Source organism: Bos taurus, chromosome 25, assembly GCF_002263795.3.
Source record: "Bos taurus isolate L1 Dominette 01449 registration number 42190680 breed Hereford chromosome 25, ARS-UCD2.0, whole genome shotgun sequence".
Taxonomy (NCBI): Eukaryota; Metazoa; Chordata; class Mammalia; order Artiodactyla; family Bovidae; genus Bos; species Bos taurus.
The window spans coordinates 2,619,580-2,641,817 of record NC_037352.1 but is presented as its reverse complement, the minus strand read 5'-3'; the positions used below and the strand labels follow the sequence as shown (position 1 = coordinate 2,641,817).

At 54.5% G+C, this 22,238-nt stretch overlaps 17 non-coding genes across 17 annotated transcripts; all 17 read right to left on the bottom strand.

Annotated features, from left to right (window-relative positions):
* Nucleotides 1-2,814: 2,814 nt before the first annotated feature.
* TRNAK-CUU (transfer RNA lysine (anticodon CUU)) lies at nt 2,815-2,887 on the bottom strand. The gene has a single exon. It is a non-coding gene; the product is annotated as a tRNA-Lys (tRNA).
* A 1,401-nt stretch (nt 2,888-4,288) lies between these two features.
* Nucleotides 4,289-4,361, bottom strand: TRNAR-CCU (transfer RNA arginine (anticodon CCU)). Its single transcript has one exon. It is a non-coding gene; the product is annotated as a tRNA-Arg (tRNA).
* Nucleotides 4,362-7,158: 2,797 nt separating this feature from the next.
* Nucleotides 7,159-7,230, bottom strand: TRNAP-AGG (transfer RNA proline (anticodon AGG)). Its single transcript has one exon. It is a non-coding gene; the product is annotated as a tRNA-Pro (tRNA).
* A 543-nt stretch (nt 7,231-7,773) lies between these two features.
* On the bottom strand, nt 7,774-7,846 carry TRNAK-CUU (transfer RNA lysine (anticodon CUU)). Its single transcript has one exon. It is a non-coding gene; the product is annotated as a tRNA-Lys (tRNA).
* Nucleotides 7,847-10,149: 2,303 nt separating this feature from the next.
* On the bottom strand, nt 10,150-10,221 carry TRNAP-AGG (transfer RNA proline (anticodon AGG)). Its single transcript has one exon. It is a non-coding gene; the product is annotated as a tRNA-Pro (tRNA).
* Nucleotides 10,222-11,491: 1,270 nt separating this feature from the next.
* On the bottom strand, nt 11,492-11,563 carry TRNAP-UGG (transfer RNA proline (anticodon UGG)). Its single transcript has one exon. It is a non-coding gene; the product is annotated as a tRNA-Pro (tRNA).
* Nucleotides 11,564-12,392: 829 nt separating this feature from the next.
* TRNAK-CUU (transfer RNA lysine (anticodon CUU)) lies at nt 12,393-12,465 on the bottom strand. The gene has a single exon. It is a non-coding gene; the product is annotated as a tRNA-Lys (tRNA).
* Nucleotides 12,466-12,898: 433 nt separating this feature from the next.
* On the bottom strand, nt 12,899-12,970 carry TRNAP-UGG (transfer RNA proline (anticodon UGG)). The gene has a single exon. It is a non-coding gene; the product is annotated as a tRNA-Pro (tRNA).
* Nucleotides 12,971-14,131: 1,161 nt separating this feature from the next.
* On the bottom strand, nt 14,132-14,204 carry TRNAK-CUU (transfer RNA lysine (anticodon CUU)). The gene has a single exon. It is a non-coding gene; the product is annotated as a tRNA-Lys (tRNA).
* Nucleotides 14,205-14,935: 731 nt separating this feature from the next.
* Nucleotides 14,936-15,007, bottom strand: TRNAP-AGG (transfer RNA proline (anticodon AGG)). The gene has a single exon. It is a non-coding gene; the product is annotated as a tRNA-Pro (tRNA).
* A 784-nt stretch (nt 15,008-15,791) lies between these two features.
* On the bottom strand, nt 15,792-15,863 carry TRNAP-UGG (transfer RNA proline (anticodon UGG)). Its single transcript has one exon. It is a non-coding gene; the product is annotated as a tRNA-Pro (tRNA).
* Nucleotides 15,864-16,752: 889 nt separating this feature from the next.
* On the bottom strand, nt 16,753-16,825 carry TRNAK-CUU (transfer RNA lysine (anticodon CUU)). Its single transcript has one exon. It is a non-coding gene; the product is annotated as a tRNA-Lys (tRNA).
* A 427-nt stretch (nt 16,826-17,252) lies between these two features.
* TRNAP-AGG (transfer RNA proline (anticodon AGG)) lies at nt 17,253-17,324 on the bottom strand. Its single transcript has one exon. It is a non-coding gene; the product is annotated as a tRNA-Pro (tRNA).
* Nucleotides 17,325-18,105: 781 nt separating this feature from the next.
* TRNAP-UGG (transfer RNA proline (anticodon UGG)) lies at nt 18,106-18,177 on the bottom strand. The gene has a single exon. It is a non-coding gene; the product is annotated as a tRNA-Pro (tRNA).
* A 1,171-nt stretch (nt 18,178-19,348) lies between these two features.
* TRNAK-CUU (transfer RNA lysine (anticodon CUU)) lies at nt 19,349-19,421 on the bottom strand. The gene has a single exon. It is a non-coding gene; the product is annotated as a tRNA-Lys (tRNA).
* Nucleotides 19,422-19,850: 429 nt separating this feature from the next.
* TRNAP-AGG (transfer RNA proline (anticodon AGG)) lies at nt 19,851-19,922 on the bottom strand. The gene has a single exon. It is a non-coding gene; the product is annotated as a tRNA-Pro (tRNA).
* Nucleotides 19,923-20,705: 783 nt separating this feature from the next.
* Nucleotides 20,706-20,777, bottom strand: TRNAP-UGG (transfer RNA proline (anticodon UGG)). The gene has a single exon. It is a non-coding gene; the product is annotated as a tRNA-Pro (tRNA).
* Nucleotides 20,778-22,238: the final 1,461 nt, after the last annotated feature.

The window sequence follows — 22,238 nt, the reverse complement described above, 5'->3', positions numbered from 1 at the left end:
GTCCGCTTCTTCTCCACCATCACAGGCTGCGGGCTGCGCAGGACGGCGCGCGCTCTGCGGATGGCGGCCGCGCGCAACTCCGGCGGCCGCGGTGGATGGCCCGGGCGGTCGTGGGGCTGGTGGTCCGCACGTATAAAGGGGCCTGCTTTCGCGGGCCGGAACTCCGCTCCATCACCACCTGACCCCTCTGCAGTCAGCAGCGGCTCCGCACTCGCAGTCTTGGGATGAATGAGCCCGTCTTAACTGAAGGCGTTGCGGGCCTTCGGCCTATTGGGTTCGGTGCTGAGTCTGTTTATTCCTCCTGACCTAGAGGCTGGAGGTTCCACACGTCCATCCCTTGCTTATGAGCCTACAGGGCGGCAGCTCCTCTCCTTGCGACGGACGGACTCGGGAAAAAGCGAAAAGTTCGTTATATAGACTATGCCAGTTAAGAAATACAGAAAACTGATGCTGATGGCAGGCAGGAAAATATACCACTTAAGACCTACTTTTATGAAGTCTTCTGCTAGTAGTGAGGCTCTGATGTCACCATGAAGGGATTTAGTGCTTTTCTAGATATAAGGAGATGCAAGGATTGAGATCATAACGTGAAAGTGAAAGTCGCTCAGTCATATCCGACTCTTTGCGACCCCATCAACTATACAGTCCATGGAATTCTCTAGGCCAGGATACTGGAGTGGGTAGCCATTCCCTTCGTTTGGGCATCTTCCCAACCCAGGGATCAACCCAGATCTCCCACATTGCAGGCAGACGCTTTACCCTCCGAGCCACCAATGGCAATCCACTCCAGTACTCTTGCCTAGAAAATCCCACGGAGGGAGGAGCCTGGTATCCATGGGGTCGCAAAGAGTCGGACACGACTGAGCAACTTCACTTTCACTTTTACTTCACCTTTATGAAGTCACTACCACCAATCCTCTTTACCAGCAAAACAACAGTTACCAAGTTACCAGAAAACGTTAGTAATAACTCCAACTCCAGTGCAACACCATAGGATTTGTTGAAGCCTTTGCTTTCCAACTCCACCAGCAAGAAATCTGGCTCCTGCTAGTCTCAATATAGTAACGTATTTGTGAAGTCCTCTTGTTGTTGCTGTTGTTGTTCAGTCACTAGCTCTTTTTGGACTCTTTGCGACCCCATGGACTGCAGCACACCAGGCTTCCCTGTCCTTCACTATCTCCCAGAGTTTGCTCAAACTTATGTCCATTGAGTCGGTGATGCCATCTAACCATCTCATCCTCTGTTGTCCCCTTCTCCTGCCATCAATCTTTCTCAGCATCAAGGTCTTTTCCAATGAGTCAGCCACTTCAGGTGGCCAAAGTACTGGAGCTTCAGCTTCAGTATCTGTCCTTCCAATGAATATTCAGAGTTGATTTTCTTTAGGATTGACTGGTTTGATCTCCTTGTAGTAAAAGGGACTCTCCAGCACCACAGTTCAAAAACATCAATTCTTTGGCACTCAGCCTTCTTTATGGTCCAACTGTCACATCCAAACATGAGTACTGGAAGAACCATAGCTTTGACTGTACAGCAAAGTCCAGCAACTTTGCCTTGCCAACAAAGTCCCCTGTACACAGCCTATTTCCTGACCTTACCAGGCTGCCTTCTGAGTTGGCTGTCTCAGGATGAAATGACCCTGCCATCTGGCCCTTGTCAAGTTAGCCCTCCTGTCAGATTCCACATGTGAACTGTTTGTACCAGTATGTATGCCCTTGGTTCTCTAGACAAATGACTCCAACCAGAAACAACTTTGCCTCCCAGAGGACTTTGGACAGTGTGTGGAGACATTGTTGGTTGTCACAAGGAGGCTACTGACATCTAGAGGCCAAGGATATTGCTAAACATTCTGCCATGCACAGGCAACCCCCCTTCCCCCCACCCCCGACAGAACCATCTGATTCAAAATTTCGAAAGTACTGAGGTTGAGACTATAATGCATCTCATTGATAATTTGTATATTATTATGTGGGAAATTATAATAACTTAGTTATGGCTCAGCAGGTAAAGAATCTGCCTGCAGTGCCAGAGACAAGCAGACATGGGTTCAGTCCCTCGGTGGGGAAGATCCCCTGGAGGAGGAAAATAGCAGCCCACTCCAGTTATTCTTGCCTGGAAAATCCCATGGACAGAGGAGCCTGGTGGGCTACAGTCCAAGGGGTCGCAAACAGCTGGACATGACTGGGCGACTAAGCACAGATAAGATAAAATATATTATTTTATTGACTTCATTTTTAAGAATTTAATGAGGCTACTAGAAAAAAATTTTCTAAAATATTTATTTATTTGGCTGCACCAGGTCTAGTAGAGGCATGTGGTGTCTTTAGTTGAGGCATGTGGGATCTAGTGCCCAACTGGGCCCCTTGCGTTGTGAGCATAGAGTCTTAGCCCCTGGACCATGAAAAGTGAAAGTGAAGTCGCTCAGTCGTGTCTGACTCTTAGCAACCCCATGGACTGCAGCCTACCAGGCTCCCCTGTCCCTGGGATTTTCCAGGCAAGAGGACTGGAGTGGGTTGCCATTGCCTTCTGCATGAGGGAAGCCCCTACTAGAAAATTGTTCGTTACAAATGTGACATTTGCTGCTTCCAGGATTCCCTCAGGAGGCATTATATCTGGCTGTCTTTTTTTATTCTGTTTTCTTTTTTGTAATTGTTTTCTTGGTTGCCCTTTTTAAAAATTGATATAGTACTATAGATACCATCTTTCTAAGTCTTGCTAAATTTAAGAACTTTCATTCAAAGACACCTTTTGGTATGTATTTAAGAGAATCCTGGCTTTCGTGCCTTCCCCTGCAAAAAGGAAAAAAAAAAATCTGTACGCCCAACGTGGGGCTCGAACCCACGACCCTGAGATTAAGAGTCTCATGCTCTACCGACTGAGCTAGCCGGGCTCACGGGGAGTCTACACTCTTCAGGAGAAAGTGTGCACCTACTACCTGACAAGACCCTGAAGATGAGGTGGGACCACCACCAACAGCTGCTGCGGGAGGATAAGAGTCCGGTCGGAGCAGGGACTCCTTGGGCTGGGAGCCAGCGAAACCCACCGAACTGGGCTGCACCGCCTGGCGGGGAGCATGCATTTTCCCATAAGCTCTGGACCCCAAACGTGTCCCAACATACTAGAGGTCACTCGCCTAATAGAGTCATCCATTCACTCAAGTGTTGATTGAACGCTTAATGTATGCCAAGCACTGAGGATACCGCAGTTGACAAATTAGATTTTTAAGAAAGAGGAAGAAAGGGGGCCAGACTCCAGATCAAAGGAAATTGCTGCTGTTCATTTGTGTTTCCTTCTTCACCAGACTCGACGCCTGCAGTTTTTTAACACAACAGGCAAGCAGGAAGTGCGGTAGGAGTCTTTTAAGGGGCGATTCTCTCTTCCCTGTTAGGAAACTTGCCCTGCCCTCTTCAGTTATTAAAAGAAGAAAGAAAGAGAAAAGAAAATAGATGTTTCTGAGGACATGGGGCGCTTTCTCCTGGCCTGTGATTATAAAAAGTCACAAAAGTAGCTATACTGAAATAACAGAAGTCCAGGCAGAAAATCACCCACAGTCTTAACCCAGATCAAGTCAACGTTATCATTGCCCCCCTTACTTTCAATTCTCCCCTAAGTACCCCTTCAGTTCTTACACCCACATTTCAAAGGGGCAAGCTCTGCTGTCCACATTTTCTGTTTAGTTTTTGATCTGTGTATTTCTGCATTTTGCTAGAGCTTCTTTTTTTCTCCCCTTCCTTCCTGGGTCCTTCCACACCTGATTCCTTTCTGTACAGTCATGCAGGGACAGCTGCAGCTTAGGAGTTACTGTTTGTTATGTAAGAAATGCATCAAGCACGCCTTTCAGAGCAAGAACTTCCAAGTCGACTGGGATAGACTGAACATTCTTTTCTGAGGTTGAACAGTATTAATGAAGGAAAGTATATTCCATCTGTCTCCCACAGATGGCCATTCCCATCTCCCTTTTATTTATTATTTACCAAACTCTGCTGCAATAAAAACATCCTTGTACTTACATCAGTCATTTTATCTCTGAGACAGATTCAAAGAATTGGAATTAGAGGATCAAAGAATAGACTGCTTTGCAAAATTCGAACGAAACCACACATATTCCCACATTAAGATGTATGTGTAACCACATATTTTTTTCCCATTTAGATGTACGGGAACGCCGTCTTTGTCCTTCCTTGTTAGAGATTGTGGGGAATCTTTATATCTTAAGATCTATTATGATCTATTTATCTAATGATCCAAAATGCAACTCTCCATTTAAGGAAAGACAGGCCATCTTCCATACTACCCCAGGTGGGACTCGAACCCACAATCCCTGGCTTAGGAGGCCAGTGCCTTATCCATTAGGCCACTGGGGCTGCTGCCAAGACTGTTCCCAAGAACTTGGGAAGAAGGAATAACTAGTGGCCAGTAGTTAGAAAGTGATTCAGGAATTGGTTTGGGTGCTTATTAGAAACCTGGTTGAGTCCTTACAAGGTCCCAGTCTCTGTTCAAATCGCCAAGGAACAGAGTCCTGAGTGAAACAGACAATCGCGACTCGCGACAGAGCTCCTGTGCGCGCCGCGCCCTCGCCGCCCGCCGCGCCCTCCTCTCCCTGCATTCCCGCGGCTCCTCCAGCGCTCCCCGGAGTCCGGTTTGTCGGCTTCCTCCAGCGGGAGTCTCAGGCTCCGGAACGCCCTGGGTTGTCCTGCGGATGACAGATGCAGCGAGCAGTGAGGGTCCCTGGCTGCATCAGTCCGCGGCGCGTTGGGCAGGACCACCCTGAGGCGTGTGTGATAAACGTTCAGTCCTCCGGGGACGCGGCTGGACAGAAGACCCGGGTGAGCGCAGGGCTGGAAGAAGGCGTGCGGGGCCAACACCGCGAGCAGGGGAGGCGACCCCTCCGCGCCCGCAGAGGCTCAGCCGCAGGCGGCAGTCAGAATTTCCCCCAAAGCCTCCTGCCTTGGGCATCGTCACCCAGGGCTTGGCAACGTCCGGGAGACCGCCCGCCCGCAGAATACTCCCCGCCCGACCTCGCTTTTCCAGGCCAAACCACACCCTTGGAGCTGCCCAAAGCCGAAGTCCGCGGGATTGGGACACACCCCCTGCAATTTCCCTCGCCACCCACCTTTCTTTCTTCACTGAAGTTCATAATTAATCCGAAGGGTAAAAAGTCAGCAGAATCCAGAGCCGCTCAAGATCCGACCCCCACCCCCACCCTACCGCATCCCCTCAGGAGAGCTCCCGGGACCTCAATTTCTCCTCTCGTCACCCCCTATCCCGATTTCATCCTTTGTCACTCGAGCAACAAGATTATCCATGCGCAGTCCAGATTCCAATCTCCTTCAATCTCCTCCAATAAGTCCTTTATGACTAAAAAAAAAAAAAAAACAAAAATCCAGGACAGAATCAGAGGACAAACTTTGATTCAGTTGCCGCGGCTTCTAATCTCCTTTGTCCTGTTGGTCCTGGCAGTCTGGCCACCCGCCGGGATGAAGCGGCGGGCTAGGAGTGGGGGGCGCTGGAGCCACCGGCCCGGGGACTGGGGAGAAACCAGCATGGGAACAACACGGCGGACGCTGAGAGGAAACAGGATGCTGTAGACGTGGGTCCCTTGTGCCTCGGGTGCACTTCGTCCCACGGGTGCGCGCGGTCTCCGCACAGGCTCGCCTTTTAAAGCGATTGTATTTTATTTAGTAAAAGGGGCCGGGAGGAGGAGACGCCGGGGAACACGCATTGCAGAAGCAGCTGGCGGCGTTGTGGCGGGACGAGTGTGTTCCTGTTCATACTCGTCTTTGGGGGTCACAGATTCCAGGGGGGACCCAAGAGCAGATCCTGGGCTCTGCCTCGGTCTCCCGGAGCCTAAGGCGGTCACGTTTGCCGAGATTGGCAGGTGTCCCTGGTCCCACGGCAACTTCGGGCCGCCATCATCTCTCTGGTTTGCCACATCCGTTTAAATTGGGCCCGGAATTTCTTGACTTTTCCAAAAGCAAGCTCTTCACTGCCTTGAGGTTTGTTTGTTTTTTATATCCAACATTTTCAGTTGTTTTTAGAAAGAGGGTTGGTCCCCAAAACCCATTTGTGTTACTGGAAACCTCGACTCTGCCAGGGTGTTTTTCTTTATAACTTCTTTAAAACTGTTTATAGTTTTTTAACCAATAAGTTAAAGTGTTTTTGTTTGTTTTTTAACAAATTTGTAGAGAGATGGTTCCCCCACTCCCTCCAGGAAATCAAATCCAATAGTCGAATCAGCCTTGGAGTTCTGCAGCAGACTCTGGAAAAAGAGGAGATTTGGCCTGAGGGATGGCCCTGCTCTCAGTCAGTGGTGACCCAGACCTACAGGGTGACTGACCCTGGCATGTGGTTGCCCCTGGAAGTGGGGAGTCTTTGCGCTTTACTGAAAGCAGCTCTCCAGATTTGGAGCTCCTTAAGGGTCAAATTCAAACTCCACCTGGACCCCCAGCCGCCAAAAATGGGGCCCAACACAGCCTGAGGTTCAGAGCCGGGGACAGGACCCCTATCCTGACAGCATGGGCCCCAGGTCTTGATGCCCAACCCTGGCTCCCGGAACCCTTCCCTGACCTGGGGCTGTGAAGCCAGGGCAGACCTGGGAGTGCCCAGGTGAGGGGCGACAGTAGACAGAGAGAAGGAGGAAGAGAAGTGAATCAAGAAAGAGGAGGAAGGCCTTGGGTGCCGGAATCAGGCCCGATACATTACTGGACACTTAGCAGGAATGTTTGAGTCTCAGTGGAGTAATTAATTGCTGGACTCGAAGCCTGAAAGGTAGGTGATCTGGGGAGACTGTTTCAGGTTTTCTCCCCCGCCGGCCTTAACCTGACCGAAGCCCCGAAGAAATTGCTCCGCACGGTGATGTCCACACCCCTGAATCCCCAAGACTCCTACTAAAAGTTTAAAAGTATCTGGAAACAGCTTGAAGCTTTTAAATGTTTTCTCTAATTCTCTCGAAGTGTGGAGCTTTGAAGTACAAGATCTGGGGACTTGGAATCCCCAAGACTCCTACTAAAAGTTTAAATGTATCTGGAAACAGCTTGAAGCTTTTAAATGTTTTCTCTAATTCTCTCGAAGTGTGGAGCTTTGAAGTACAAGATCTGGGGACTTGGCGTAGTTCTCAAATCTCTAGAGAAGAGCTGTTTTCATGTAAAAACGGAAATAAACGGGCTCGTCCGGGATTTGAACCCGGGACCTCTCGCACCCTAAGCGAGAATCATACCCCTAGACCAACGAGCCACACAAATTGTACCCTCTGGGTCTCTTCTGTGACTCCGTGGCATCCCCGATATGGAATTCGGGAGACCAGTAAGGTGGGGCGGGGAGGAAACTCCAATTTCAGACCCATGGGAAAGTGTTGAGCTCATAGATTAGTGGGCAAGGGGAGGACGCCAGAGCTTCCTGTGCCAGCAAGTTGGGAAGCAGCCCCTGGACCCTACCCGCACCCCCGCCCCCAAGCAAGTCTAGTGGTCCCTGTGCTCAGATTACAATAAGCCCAACGCCGGGAAAGACGGGCTACACTAGCATCCCGGCTTGGCCTTTAGGTGACTTTGCTGACACTTCTTGCAGCCAGGAACATGCTTGAGGAGGAGCTGGGGTAAAAGCCAGCAAGGAGCTGTGGGTCCGGCTGGGCAGTTGAGTGCCCTTTGATGGCAGGTCACAGGATTGCCTTGCTTGGAAAAGGCGCTCCCCAAGGTGTAGTATCCTGGTATTCATCTGATGCTCACTGATGTTCACCTGCTGAGTTTCTCCGGACTCCAAAAGGTGCAAACGAAGAAAAGACGCCCAACGTGGGGCTCGAACCCACGACCCTGAGATTAAGAGTCTCATGCTCTACCGACTGAGCTAGCCGGGCAACCATGAGGAAACCCTACCCTTGCATATATTGATGGGGTAATGTGAAGGTGATGGGACCTAGGTGACGGGTACTGACTTAGACGTGGACACCAGGGTCGGGTGGTCAGTAGCCAAAGGTTCCAGGGCCTCACAGGGAGTTCCCGCTTCAAGCTCCACTCTCCATCTACGATCCCTTCTACGATAACAGTTCCTCTAGTCCAGGACTTCCCTCACCACCCCCTGGCTGGGGAACCCAGTCTGGCCCCTGTGCCCACCCAGCTCACCTGACGGTGGGCTTAGGGAGGAGGAGCTGGGGGAAGTCACACAGAGAGAGCAGCACAAACCTAGGGCGAAATGCACAATTGACCCCTGGGGTGACATCTGGATTATTTCCAGTTTCTTGGCTGTTTTGAATAAAACAACTATAGACTTGTGTACAGATTTTTGTGTGAACAGAAAGAAGTCTTCATTTTTCTGAGATAAATACCCAAATTTCTGGGTTATATGGTGGTTATAAGTTTAGTTTTTAAAAGAAATGCCACAGTGTTTTCCAGCACGAGTGTACGATTTTACATTCCCACCAGCAATGTATGGGGTGACTCACTGTCTCCAATAAAATGTTCAACAGAAGTAGAGAGTGTCAGCATCCTTGTTACATTTCTAACCTCAGATAGAATATTTTCAAGGTTTCACCACAAACTTGAAATTTGCTGCAGTATTTTGTAGATAATTTGGGCAAGTTATGGGTACTAACAGCTTTCACAAAGTTATTTAGAATATACTTTTATTATCTTAATTTATCCAATAACTGTAAAGTCATTCTCTATATGTGTATCTTCTGTCATTATTTCTTAATCAGTTTTTGCAGAGTTCATCAATAGCATTAACTTTTTGTCATTAATCTCTATTGTATGCTTGTATGCTTGTTTTCAACATCATTATTATCTTTTTTTTTTTTTTTAGTTCAACCAGTTTATTGCTACTAACCATCTCCCTCCAGCCTCATGCATGCGTGCTCAGTCATATAACTCCATGGACTGCAGCCCGCCAGGCTCCTCTGTCCATGGACTTTTCCAGGCAAGAGTACTAGAGTGGGTTGCCATTTCCTTCTCCATCAACATCATTATTTTCAGCTCTTCATCGTTTCTCCCCTTGTTCTAATTTATCTGGGTTTATTTTTTGCTGTACTTTTTCTAATTTCTTGTCATTAGCTTTAAGCTTGTCTTCTTTATTATACACATCTAAGGCTATCAATTTTCCTCTAACTACTGCTTTAGCTGTGTCTTAAAGGTTTTGATATATAGTATTTTTCATCATCATTTACTTCAAAGTATTTTAAATCCTACTGTAATTTCTTCCTTAACTCATATAACTTCTAGAAGTGTATTGCTTAATTTGTAATATTAGGATATTTTAGGTTTTTTGTTTATTGTATATTATTTATTTTGACGTATTTTTAGTTTACCATTTCTTTCATATTTCGAAACCATTGCATACATCTATTGAGATTTGTTTCACTTTTTGCGTATTTTTAAACAAATACAGTCCTGTTTCATTCTTCTAGAGCATTTTACATAGCTTCGGTTCTCAAATATATTTTCATTATTGTCTTTCATATCTTTATACATAGTAAGGATAGTTGTGTTATAATCTGTATCTATTAATCTTAGCATCTTTCCAACTTTATTTTCATGTCTGTTGTTCACTGGTTGTTGCTCATGATGCCTAGTTTCCTTGTTATTTTTCATTGTGGCGTCCCATGGCACTCTTTCCAGCATATGCTGAAGACATCCCGGCAAGCACCTGAGACCCCACAGGGGGGTGGGGGTCCCAGTGTCCACCTCTTGCACCTCAAAGGCGGCCTCCGCAGAACAGGGCAGAGGGGATTTGGCTCCTGTCAGGCGCTGGGGCCCAGGACCTTGGGTACCCAGCGGTGCCGGAAGTCCCTGGACTCCTGCTGACTTCCGGCAAGGAAGGAGGGAAGACGCATGAGTCAACGCCAGGTAAAGTGACTGGATTTAGAGTGATGCGAATGCCTGCAGCCCATCGCCTCTCCCCAAGTGGATGCCCTGCCCTCCTGACCAGGGACGGTGGGCCCAGGCTTGACAGTTCAGAGGCCTCCAACCGAGTAAGAACTGGCTCTTTATGTACGGAGGAAGGAAACACCTCTCCAGTCTTCCGTGCCTGGAGCTTGGACTAACAAAGTAGCTTGTGGCCAGATTCGTGGAGACACTTTCGCTCCTGGGCCTCAAAAGAAGTTTAAAAATGACAAGGGGAAGCACAGAGTGGCTCCTGAGACCCGCCGACTGGGGAGGAAAAACAGGGCTCGTCCGGGATTTGAACCCGGGACCTCTCGCACCCTAAGCGAGAATCATACCCCTAGACCAACGAGCCACATGCTTGTGCATTTTGGATCTTCTCTTCCACCGGTGGGATCGCGGCTGGACCGGCCATGCCATGGAACTGACGCGGAATGGAGACTCCAATTTCAAGCCCACTGGGAAGTGTAGAATCCCAGGACTGATGGACCCAGAGAAAACTGAGCGCTCCCCCAATCCGGAGCCCCGCGTCGCCTCCCCACCGCCCTAGGACGACAGAGAGCCCCGGACCAGGAAGGGCGGCCGGCCTCTGTCCCTGCGCCGCTCATCGGTCATCGGTCACTTCGCAGGCCTCCTCGCAGCCGCGAGCGCAGGGAACCTGCTGGACAAAGCCGGCGATGGACTCCGGGGTGCGCGGGAGAGCTCGAGAGCGGGCGGGGGCGCGGAGGGTCCCGGAGCCGCGATCTCTGGGACGCTCGCTTTGGGGGCGGCCGAACCCCCAAGACGTGGCCCCCGGTGATCGCTCAACAAACGCCGGCGGAGTGCACGGAGGGGACACCGCCTCGGCCTCGGCCTCCCGCGCTGCTCTCGCTTCGGGTCGGCTCCCAGCTCCCGCCCCCGCAGGTCAAAAGCCATAAAGCGCGTTTCGGACGCGGGGCCCCCAACCCACAAGGTTGACTGTGAGAATCGCTTTGTTCTACCGACTGATCCAGCAAAGGTCCCGGCCTCAGATGCCCTAGGATGGCCTGATCTGGGGGTGGTCCCCAGAGGGGGGCGGGTTAGCCCATCAACCCGACCGCGCACCAGGACGGGTCACGATGTCCCTCCCAGCCCAGCTGGGGGAGGAGGTGGGCCCTGCAGTCGGGCTGGGGAGGAGGAGGCCGCCCTCGGAGCAGCGAGAGCCCGCGTCCAGGAGTCGGGGGTCAGGTCGGGGCAGAGTCTGCAGTCGGTATGTTCTCCCTCGACATCCAGCCACTCCCCAGCCCCTCCGGATACTTAGCCCCATTTCTTCACCCTCTCATCAGGGAAAGCCCCGGGGACGAGACCCCGACACAAGAATGAAGTTGTGCCCAGGGAAGCCCGGGAGTCTCTTTCTCTCTTCCCGCCTCCCCGTCTCCCCGCCACTAAAATGCAACTTTAAGTTACAGTAGGGCTGATCGGGGGCTGTAGCAGTGATCCTCCGGAATCATCAGAGACCTGGAGCCCTAAGGCAACCTACGAGGCACTTTCCTTTACTCTGCAGGAGCGTTACCTCATGTCCCTCTCTCTGAGGACGTTGTCTAGTCTGCGTCTCCCCGACGCTTCCACAAGACCAAACCTCAGTCCTCCGCTTAAAGAAAAGGGACGGGCTCGTCCGGGATTTGAACCCGGGACCTCTCGCACCCAAAGCGAGAATCATACCCCTAGACCAACGAGCCACTACATCATCCCCTGTCCCGCCTCCAGTCTTTCTGCAGGTGACTCCAGTGAAGCTTACTGCCATAGCTCAGATGTCAGCGTACGCACCGGAGAATCCGGCTCTCGGGGATCGCCGGGTCGCGGGTTCGCAGCCGCAGTCCGGTTTCGGAGGGACGTTTCGATTATCTGCTCCTCCTGCGGCGGGAACTGGAGGAAGACACCCCACCCCCACCCCCACCCCCCGCTCCAGCTGCAGCTTTGCTCAGTTCTGCCTCAAATAGAGGCAGGAGATTCCCCGTCCAGAACACCTCGCCCGCAAGAGGCCTCTCCTAGGGACCGAAGGGTCCCTGGGCCTGAGGCAAAACAGACTCTGGAACTACTGAACAACCCTATATCCCTCTACTTAACCGACACCGGAACCAAATCTCTCCCCCAACAGAGCAGTCTCTGAGCGAGAGGAGGAGGAGGTTCCGCAGGACTGCTTATTGTCCAGGGGTAGGAGTCTCCATTAGGTGCAAGAGGGTCAAATTCCCAGAGCAGCCTAGGTCTTCACACCTTTTAATTTGGGGGACTTATCAGCCTTTAAGGGCACTGGTTCTTCCCTTGTCCTGAACTTACTCTCCTAGCCTTCCAGAAATGGGAGTCTAGAAGTTCCCATGTGAGGCCCAACCGTTACAAGAAGCAGACAAGGCGAGGGCAGGGCCCAGCGTGGCTTTCTATGGTGAGCAGGAATCTGTTTATGTCTGCACCCTGTGCCTCCAACAGGGCACTTTTTAGTCGGGAATGGACAGCTGGGAGCAGAAAACCAGCACACGTGGCACTGGAATCCACAACAAGCAGCAAAAACTACGCCCAACGTGGAGCTCGAACCCACGACCCTGAGATTAAGAGTCTCATGCTCTACCGACTGAGCTAGCCGGGCGCCTAAGGGTATCCGACTATGGCCAGGTTTCCGAAGTTGACGGGCTGTGGACCGCCCCAAACGAAAGTATGGAGCAGGTACCAGGGTCAGTGGGTAAGTGGAGTGCCTGGATTCGAGGTGGGGGTGGGCTCCGGCTGCAAACGCCAGCAGCGCATCGCCTCTCCCCACGCCGATGCCTTGGCCTCTTGACCGAGAACCTTCGGGTCCAGGCTTGACGGTTCTGAGACCTGCCACCGCGAAGAACGGGCTCCCGATGCAGAGGAAGGGAACATCTCTGTCTTCCATTCCTCGTTCCTCCAGCACAGGCTGACACTGTAGCTTGTTAGGAGACTCACGGAGACACTTTGGCTACTGGGTCTCAATGAAAAATTTTAAAACGACAATGGAAGGGCTCAGAGTGGGCCCTGAGACCCGCAAGTGGGGAAGAAAAGCAGGGCTCGTCCGGGATTTGAACCCGGGACCTCTCGCACCCAAAGCGAGAATCATACCCCTAGACCAACGAGCCGCACACACCTGGCTCCCTCCCGCGGTCCTTCCGCAGGTGACTCCGGTGAAGCTCGCCGCCATAGTTCAGTGGTCGGTGTCCCCACCTGCGAACCCCAGGTCACAGGTTCGTAGCTGCAGTCCAGTTTCAGAGGGACGGTTGGATTATCTGCTCCTCGTCCGGCGGGAGCTGGAGGAGACCCCGCAGCTGCAGCTCTGCTCAGTTCTGGCCTCAAACGGAGGCAGGAGACTCCGCGCGCCCAGGGCACCTCGTCTGCAAGAGGCCTCACCTAGGGACCGAGTGAGGGAGGCCTGAGTGAGGGAGGCGGGCAAAACAGATTCTGGAAGAATCCTATATTCCTCTAGTTAATCGACACCTGAATCCAATTCTGCCCCAACGGAGCAGCGTGACTGAACTAGAGGAGGAGCGGGGGGCGGTTTCCAGCCATGGCTCCCTGGTCCAGGGGAAGGAGGAGGGGCTCAGGTTTTCACACTTTGTTTTTTTAAATTGGGACCAGTGTTCCCTGAGGAGGAAAACCCCTGTGAGCCTTAAATGGCGTTGATTCTTGCCTTGTCCTGATCGGCTTACTTTCTTGACCTTCCAGGAATAGGAGTCTACAAGCCCCCATGAGAGACCCAACCGGTACAAGGCGCTGACAAGGACGAGGGCAGGACCCAGCATGGCTTCCGCTGTTGTTCAGCCGCTCAGTCGTGTCCGACTCTATGTGACCCCATGGACGTCAGCACGCCAGGCCTCCCCGTCCATCATCAACTCCAGGAGTTTGCTCTAACTCACGATCATTGATTCAATGATGCCATCCAACCATCATCCTCTGCCACCCCCTTCTCCTCCTGCCTTCAGTTTTTCCCAACATCAGGGTCTTTTCCAATGAGTTGGCTCTTGGCATCAGGTGGCCAAAGGATTGGAGCTTCAGCATCAGTCCTTCCAATGAATATTCAGGGTTGATTTCCTTTAGGATGGACTGGTTTGATCTCCTCGTAGTGCAAGGGAGTCTTAAGGGTCTTCTCGAACAACACATTTCAAAAGCATCAATGGAGATCAGAAATTTGTGTGTGTCTGCACCCTGTGCCTCCAACAGGGCACCTTTTAGTCGGAAATGGACACCTGGGAGCAGAAGACCAACCCATGTGGGGCAGGAATCCAAATAGGCGGCAAAAACCACGCCCAACGTGGGGCTCGAACCCACGACCCTGAGATTAAGAGTCTCATGCTCTACCGACTGAGCTAGCCGGGCGGCCGCACAGAGCCACCTGCAGACAGGTGTCGGAATTTGACGGCTGTGCTGCTGCTGCTGCTAAGTCGCTTCAGTCGTGTCTGACTCTGTGCGACCCCAGAGACGGCAGCCCACCAGGCTCCCCCGTCCTTAGGATTCTCCAGGCAAGAACACTGGAATGGCTTTCCATTTCTTTTCCAATGCATGAAAGTGAAAAGTGAAAGTGAAGTCGCTTAGGTTGTCTACTTGAAAGTTATACAGTCGTGTCCGACTCCCAGCGACCTCATGGACCGCAGCCCACCAGGCTCCTCTGTCCATGGGATTTTCCAGGCAAGAGTACTGGAGTGGGCTGCCATTGCCTTCTCCCACGGCTGTGGACCGCCTCAAATGCAGGATGGAGTAAGTCCCGGGGTCAGCGGGGCCATGGGGTGACTGGATTTGAGGCGGGGCTGGGCTCCAGACGCAAATGCCAACAGCGCATCACCTCTGCACGCCGATATCCTGGCCTCCTGACCTGGGACTGTGGGGCCCAGGCTTGACGGTTCAGAGACCTGCAAGCGGCGAACCACCGGCTCTTGATGTAGAGGAAGGGAACCTCTCAATCTTCCGTGCCTGAAACTCGGACTGAAAATGTAGCTTGTAAAAACACTCGTGGAGACACTTTGGCTACTGGGCCTCAGTGAAAATTTTGAAACGACGACAAGGGGAGGCACAGAGTGGGCCCTGAGACCCGCAAGTGGGGAAGAAAAGCAGGGCTCGTCCGGGATTTGAACCCGGGACCTCTCGCACCCTAAGCGAGAATCATACCCCTAGACCAACGAGCCGCACACACTACGGGTTTTGGCTCCCCTCTCTGATGCCGTGGTGTCTGGGAGCTGGACCCGCGACGCCAGTGAAGTGGTGCAGAAGGGAGACCCCAATTTCAGACCCACCGGGAAGTGCGGGGTTCCAAGAATGATGCGCGCGGAGAAAACCCATTGCTCCCGGGCCGGCAAAACGGACAGAAGCCCCTGCGCGCCGACAGTCCGGGGTCCGCGCCGCCTCTCCTCCGCCGTCGGACGACAGAGAGCCCCGGACGAGGAAGGGGGTTCGGCCTCTGTCCCCGCGCCGCTCATCGGTCACTTCGCAAGCCTCCTCGCAGCCGCGAGCGCAGGGGACCCGCTGGACAAAGCCGGCGAGGGACTCCGGGTCGCGCGTGCAGGTGGGGAGCGCTCGAGAGCGGGCGGGGGCGCGGAGGGTCCCGGAGCCTCGATCTCTGGGACGCTCGCTTTGCGGGCGGCAGAACCCCCAAGACGTGGCTCCCTGTGATCGCTCAACAAACGCTGGCAGAGTGCATCGAGGGGACACCGCCTCCGCCTCGGCCTCCCGTGCTGCTCGCGCTTCTCCCGGCTCAGCTCCCCGCTCCCGCCCCCGCAGGTCAAAACCAAGACAGCCCTCTTCGGACGTGGGGCCCCCAACCCCTGAGGCTGAATGTGAGAGTCGCTTTGTTCTACCGACTGATTCTGCCGGACAGCAGCGGTCCTGGCCTCAGATGCCCTAGGCGCGCCTTGCGTCTCCCCGAAGCTTCCACCAGGTCTGCCTTCAGTCCTCCTCTTAAAGAAAAAGGACGGGCTCGTCCGGGATTTGAACCCGGGACCTCTCGCACCCAAAGCGAGAATCATACCCCTAGACCAACGAGCCAACACACACCTCCCACCCCCTCCCCCCCGTCCCTCTGCAGGTGACTCCCGGGAAGCTCGCCGCTGTAGCTCAGTTGTCAGTGTGTGCACCTGCGAAACCCGCTCTGTGGGTTCTTGAGCTCGCGGGTTCGCAGCCGAACTCCGGTTGCAGACAGACGGTTAGATTATCTGCTCCTCTTGCGGCGGGAGCTGGAGAGAGACCCCGCAGCTGCAGCTCTGATCAGTTTTGGCCTCAAATGGAGGCAGGAGACTGGCCGCCCAGAACACCTCGCCTGCAGTCGTCCTCACACGGGGACCGATGGGGGGCGGGGGGAGGCGGTGCATGGGCCTCCTGAGGAAGTGAGGAAAACAGATTTTGGAAGAACCCTAGATTTCTGAATCCAATTCTGCCCCAACGGTGCAACGTGTCTGAGCGAGAGGAGGAGGGGGAGGCGGTTTCCGGCCATGGATCCCAGGTCCAGGGGAAGGAGGAGGGGCTCAGGTTTTTACACTTTTTTGTGTTTTGATTGGGACCAGTCCTGGTGGGCTGCTGTCTATGCGGTCGCACAGAGTCGGATACGACTGAAGTGACTTAGCAGCAGCAGCAGCAGTGTTCCCTGAGGAGGAAAACCCTTGTGACTCTTAAAGGGCGTTGGTTCTTGCTATGTCCTGACCTGCTTACTCCCTTGACCTTCCAGAAATGGGAGTCTAGTTATCCCGAATAGAGGCCCATCTGCTACAAAGAGCAGACAATTCCCAGGGCAAGATCGAGGCTGGCTTCCTAAGGTGAGCAGGAATCTGTATGTCTGCACCCTGTGCCTCCAACAGGGCAGTTTTAAATCGGAAATCTACAGCTGGGAGCAGAAGACCAACCCACGTGAGCCAAGAATCCAAATAGGTGGCAAAAACTACGCCCAACGTGGGGCTCGAACCCACGACCCTGAGATTAAGAGTCTCATGCTCTACCGACTGAGCTAGCCGGGCGGCTGCACAGAGCCGTCTGCAGACAAGTGTCGGAACTTGACGGCTGTGGACCGCCCCAAATGACAGGATGGAGTAAGTCCCGGGGTCAGCGGGGCCATGGGGTGACTGGATTTGAGGCGGGGCTGGGCTCCAGACGCAAACGCCAACAGCGCATCACCTCTCTGCACGCCGATATCCTGGCCTCCTGACCTGGGACTGTGGGGCCCAGGCTTGACGGTTCAGAGACCTGCAAGCGAAGAACCACCGGCTCTTGATGTAGAGGAAAGGAACCTCTCAATCTTCCGTGCCTGGAACTCGGACTGAAAAAGTAGCTTGTTAAGACACTCGTGGAGACACTTTGGCTACTGGGCCTCAATGAAAATTTTGAAACGACAACAAGGGGAGGCACAGAGTGGGCCCTGAGACCCGCAAGTGGGGAAGAAAAGCAGGGCTCGTCCGGGATTTGAACCCGGGACCTCTCGCACCCTAAGCGAGAATCATACCCCTAGACCAACGAGCCGCCCACACCAAGGTTTTTAGCTCCCCTCTCTGATGCCGTGGTGTCTGGGAGCTGGACCCGCGACGCCAGTGAAGTGGTGCGAAAGGGAGACCCCAATTTCAGACCCACTGGGAAGTGCGGGGTTCCAGGAATGACGCGCGCGGAGAAAACCCAGAGCTCCTGGGCAGGCAAAACGGACAGAAGCCCCTGCGCTCCGACAGTCCGGGGTCCGCGCCGCCTCCCCTCCGCCGTCGGGCGACAGAGAGCCCCGGACCAGGAAGGGCGGCCGGCCTCTGTCCCCGCGCCGCTCATCGGTCACTTCGCAAGCCTCCTCGCAGCCGCGAGCGCAGGGAACCCGCTGGACAAAGCCGGCGAGGGACTCCGGGTCGCGCGTGCAGGTGGGGAGCGCTCGAGAGCGGGCGGGGGCGCGGAGGGTCCCGGAGCCTCGATCTCTGGGACGCTCGCTTTGCGGGCGGCCGAACCCCCAAGACGTGGCCCCGGGTGATCGCTCAACAAATGCCGGCGGAGTGCATCGAGAGGACACCGCCTCCGCCTCGGCCTCCCGTGCTGCTCGCGCTTCTCCCGGCTCAGCTCCCCGCTCCCGCCCCCGCAGGTCAAAACCAAGACAGCCCTCTTCAGACGTGGGGCCCCCAACCCCCGAGGCTGAATGTGAGAGTCGCTTTGTTCTACCGACTGATCCGGCCGGACAGCAGCGGTCCTGGCCTCAGATGCCCTAGGCGCGCCTTGCGTCTCCCCGAAGCTTCCACCAGGTCTGCCTTCAGTCCTCTTAAAGAAAAAGGACGGGCTCGTCCGGGATTTGAACCCGGGACCTCTCGCACCCAAAGCGAGAATCATACCCCTAGACCAACGAGCCAACACACACCTCCCACCCCCTCCCCCCCCCCCGTCCCTCTGCAGGTGACTCCCGGGAAGCTCGCCGCTGTAGCTCAGTTGTCAGTGTGTGCACCTGCGAAACCCGCTCTGTGGGTTCTTGAGCTCGCGGGTTCGCAGCCGAACTCCGGTTGCAGACAGACGGTTAGATTATCTGCTCCTCTTGCGGCGGGAGCTGGAGGGAGACCCCGCAGCTGCAGCTCTGATCAGTTTTGGCCTCAAATGGAGGCAGGAGACTGGCCGCCCAGAACACCTCGCCTGCAGTCGTCCTCACACGGGGACCGATGGGGGGTGGGGGGTGGGGCGGTGCCTGGGCCTCCTGAGGAAGTGAGGAAAACAAGATTCTGGAAGAACCCTAGATTTCTGAATCCAATTCTGCCCCAACGGTGCAACGTTTTTGAGCGAGAGGAGGAGGGGGAGGCGGTTTCCGGCCATGGATCCCAGGTCCAGGGGAAGGAGGAGGGGCTCAGGTTTTTACACTCTTTTGTATTTTGATTAGAACCGGTCCTGGTGGTGGAGAAGGCAATGGCACCCCACTTCAGTACTCTTGCCTGGAGAATCCCATGGACAGAGGAGTCTGGTAGGCTGCAGTCCATGGGGTCGCTGAGTCGGACACGACTGAGCGACTTCACTTTGACTTTTCACTTTCATGCATTGGAGGAGGAAATGGCAACCCACTCCTGTGTTCTTCCCTGGAGAATCCCTTGGACAGAGGAGCCTGGTGGGCTGCCGTCTATGCTGTCGCACAGAGTCGGACACAACTGAAGCGACTTAGCAGCAGCAGCAGCAGCAGTGTTCCCTGAGGAGGAAAACCCTTGTGACTCTTAAAGGGCGTTGGTTCTTGCTTTGTCCTGACCTGCTTACTCCCTTGCTGCTAAGTCACTTCAGTCGTGTCCGACTCTGTGCGACCCCATAGACGGCTTACTTCCTTGACCTTCCATAAATGGGAGTCTAGCTATCCCGAATAGAGGCCCATCTGCTACAAAGAGCAGACAACTCTGAGGGCAGGACCCAGGCTGGCTTCCTAAGGTGAGCAGGAATCTGTATGTCTGCACCCTGTGCCTCCAACAGGGCAGTTTTAAATCGGAAATCTACAGCTGGGAGCAGAAGACCAACCCACGTGAGCCAAGAATCCAAATAGGTGGCAAAAACTACGCCCAACGTGGGGCTCGAACCCACGACCCTGAGATTAAGAGTCTCATGCTCTACCGACTGAGCTAGCCGGGCGGCTGCACAGAGCCGTCTGCAGACAAGTGTCGGAACTTGACGGCTGTGGACCGCCCCAAATGACAGGATGGAGTAAGTCCCGGGGTCAGCGAGGACGTGGAGGGCCTGGATTTGAGGCGGGGCTGGGCTCCAGACGCAAATGCCAGCAGCGCATCTCCTCTCTGCACGCCAATATCCTGGCCTCCTGACCTGGGACTGTGGGACCCAGGCTTGACGGTTCAGAGACCTGCAAGCGAAGAACCACCGGCTCTTAATGCAGAGGAAGGGAACCTCTCTCAGTCTTCCGTGTCTGGAACTCGGACTGAAAATGTAGCTTGTAAAGACACTCGTGGAGACACTTTGGCTACTGGGCCTCAATGAAAATTTTGAAACGACGACAAGGGGAGGCACAGAGTGGGCCCTGAGACCCGCAAGTGGGGAAGAAAAGCAGGGCTCGTCCGGGATTTGAACCCGGGACCTCTCGCACCCTAAGCGAGAATCATACCCCTAGACCAACGAGCCGCACACACTACGGGTTTCGGCTCCCCTCTCTGATGCCGTGGTGTCTGGGAGCTGGACCCGCGACGCCAGTGAGGTGGTGCAGAAGGGAGACCCCAATTTCAGACCCACCGGGAAGTGCGGGGTTCCAGGAATGACGCGCGCGGAGAAAACCCAGCGCTCCTGGGCAGGCAAAACGGACAGAAGCCCCTGCGCTCCGACAGTCCGGGGTCCGCGCCGCCTCCCTTCCGCTGTCGGGCGACAGAGAGCCCCGGACCAGGAAGGGCGGTCGGCCTCTGTCCCCGCGCCGCTCATCGGTCACTTCGCAAGCCTCCTCGCAGCCGCGAGCGCAGGGGACCCGCTGGACAAAGCCGGCGAGGGACTCCGGGTCGCGCGTGCAGGTGGGGAGCGCTCGAGAGCGGGCGGGGGCGCGGAGGGTCCCGGAGCCTCGATCTCTGGGACGCTCGCTTTGCGGGCGGCCGAACCCCCAAGACGTGGCCCCGGGTGATCGCTCAATAAATGCCGGCGGAGTGCATCGAGGGGACACCGCCTCCGCCTCGGCCTCCAGTGCTGCTCGCGCTTCTCCCGGCTCAGCTCCCCGCTCCCGCCCCCGCAGGTCAAAACCAAGACAGCCCTCTTCGGACGTGGGGCCCCCAACCCCCGAGGCTGAATGTGAGAGTCGCTTTGTTCTACCGACTGATCCGGCCGGACAGCAGCGGTCCTGGCCTCAGATGCCCTAGGCGCGCCTTGCGTCTCCCCGACGCTCCATCAGGTCGACCTGCAGTTCTCCTTTTAAAGAAAAGGAACGGGCTCGTCCGGGATTTGAACCCGGGACCTCTCGCACCCAAAGCGAGAATCATACCCCTAGACCAACGAGCCGACACACACAACAACCCCTCCCCCCTTCCCTCTGCAGGTGACTCCGGGGAAGCTCGCCGTTGTAGCTCAGTTGTCAGTGTGTGCACCTGCAAAACCCGCTCTGTGGGTTCTTGAGGTCGCGGGTTCGCAGCCGAACTCCGGCCTCAGACAGATGGTTAGCTCATTGGCTCCTCCTGCTGTGGGAGATGGAGGGAGACTGGGAAGCTGCAGCTCTCCGTTCTTGGGAGGTCCCTGAAGCCACCCACCCACCTGGCCTCAAGTGGCTGCCGTTGACTCCAGCCCTGCACCTCGCCCGCAGGCGGCTCTCTCCAGGACCTATCGGGGGTGCCTGGACCTGAGGCAAAGCAGACTCTGCAACTACCGGAACAACATTTTATCCCTCTATTTAATTGACATCTGAACCAAATTCTCCTCCAAACAGAGCACTATCTCAGCAAGAGGAGGAGAAGGCGGAGGTTCCCAGGGAAGGCTCACTGGTTCAGGCGTGAGTGAAAGTCGCTCAGTCGTGTCCGACTCTTTGTGACCCAATGGACTATACAGTCCGTGGAATTCTTCAGGCCAGAATACTGGATCCATAAGCCATTCCCTTTTCCAAGGGATCTTCCCAACCCAGGGAGACGAACCCAAGTCTCCTGCATAGCAGGCGGATTCTTTACCAGCTGAGCCACTAGGAGTCTCCATTAGGAGCAAAAGGGTCGAATTCCCCAGGCAGCCTAGGTCTTCACACTTTTTAATTGGGGGGCTTGTCAGCCTTAACGGGCATTAGTTCTGGCCTTGTCCTGAACTCCTTACTCCCCTCGCCTTCCAAAAATGGGAGTCTACAAGCCCCCACGAGAGGCCCAAACGCTCAAAGGAGAGGACGACAGCGAGGGCAGGACCCAGCATAGACGCCTATGGTGATCAGGAATTTATGTGTTTCCACTCACTGAGCCTTTAACAGGGCAGTTTTTAGTCGGGAGTGGACAGCTGGGAGTAGAAAACTAGCTCACATGGGACAGGAATCCACAATACACAGAGAAAAAAAAAAAGGCAGCGAAAAAGTCGCCCAAAGTGGGGCTCAAACCCACGACGACCCTGAGATTAAGCTAGCCGGGCAGCTGCGCTTTGCCACGTGCTCCGAATTTCCGAAGGTGACTGGCTATAGACCACTCCAAATGACAGGAGAGGGCAGGATCGGGGTCAGAGGGGACATGGAATCCTCTCCGGGCATTCTGAGTGTCTAGACTGCCTAGAATCTGTGGTGTCCTCAGGCAGAGGAGGAGCTGTGCGGGGCTGCAGTGGGGCTCCGCACTGACGGATGGACGGCGGTTGGCTGGTGGCTCAGCGGCGGCCAGAAGCCCTGCAGCACGGACAGAACTCAGGGCAGACCCAAGGGGGATGATCTCACAACGTGTAGACGGACACTCGGCCCCAAATGAAGATGGGCCCACCTACTTGCTGTTGCCAAATATCTGTTAAAGC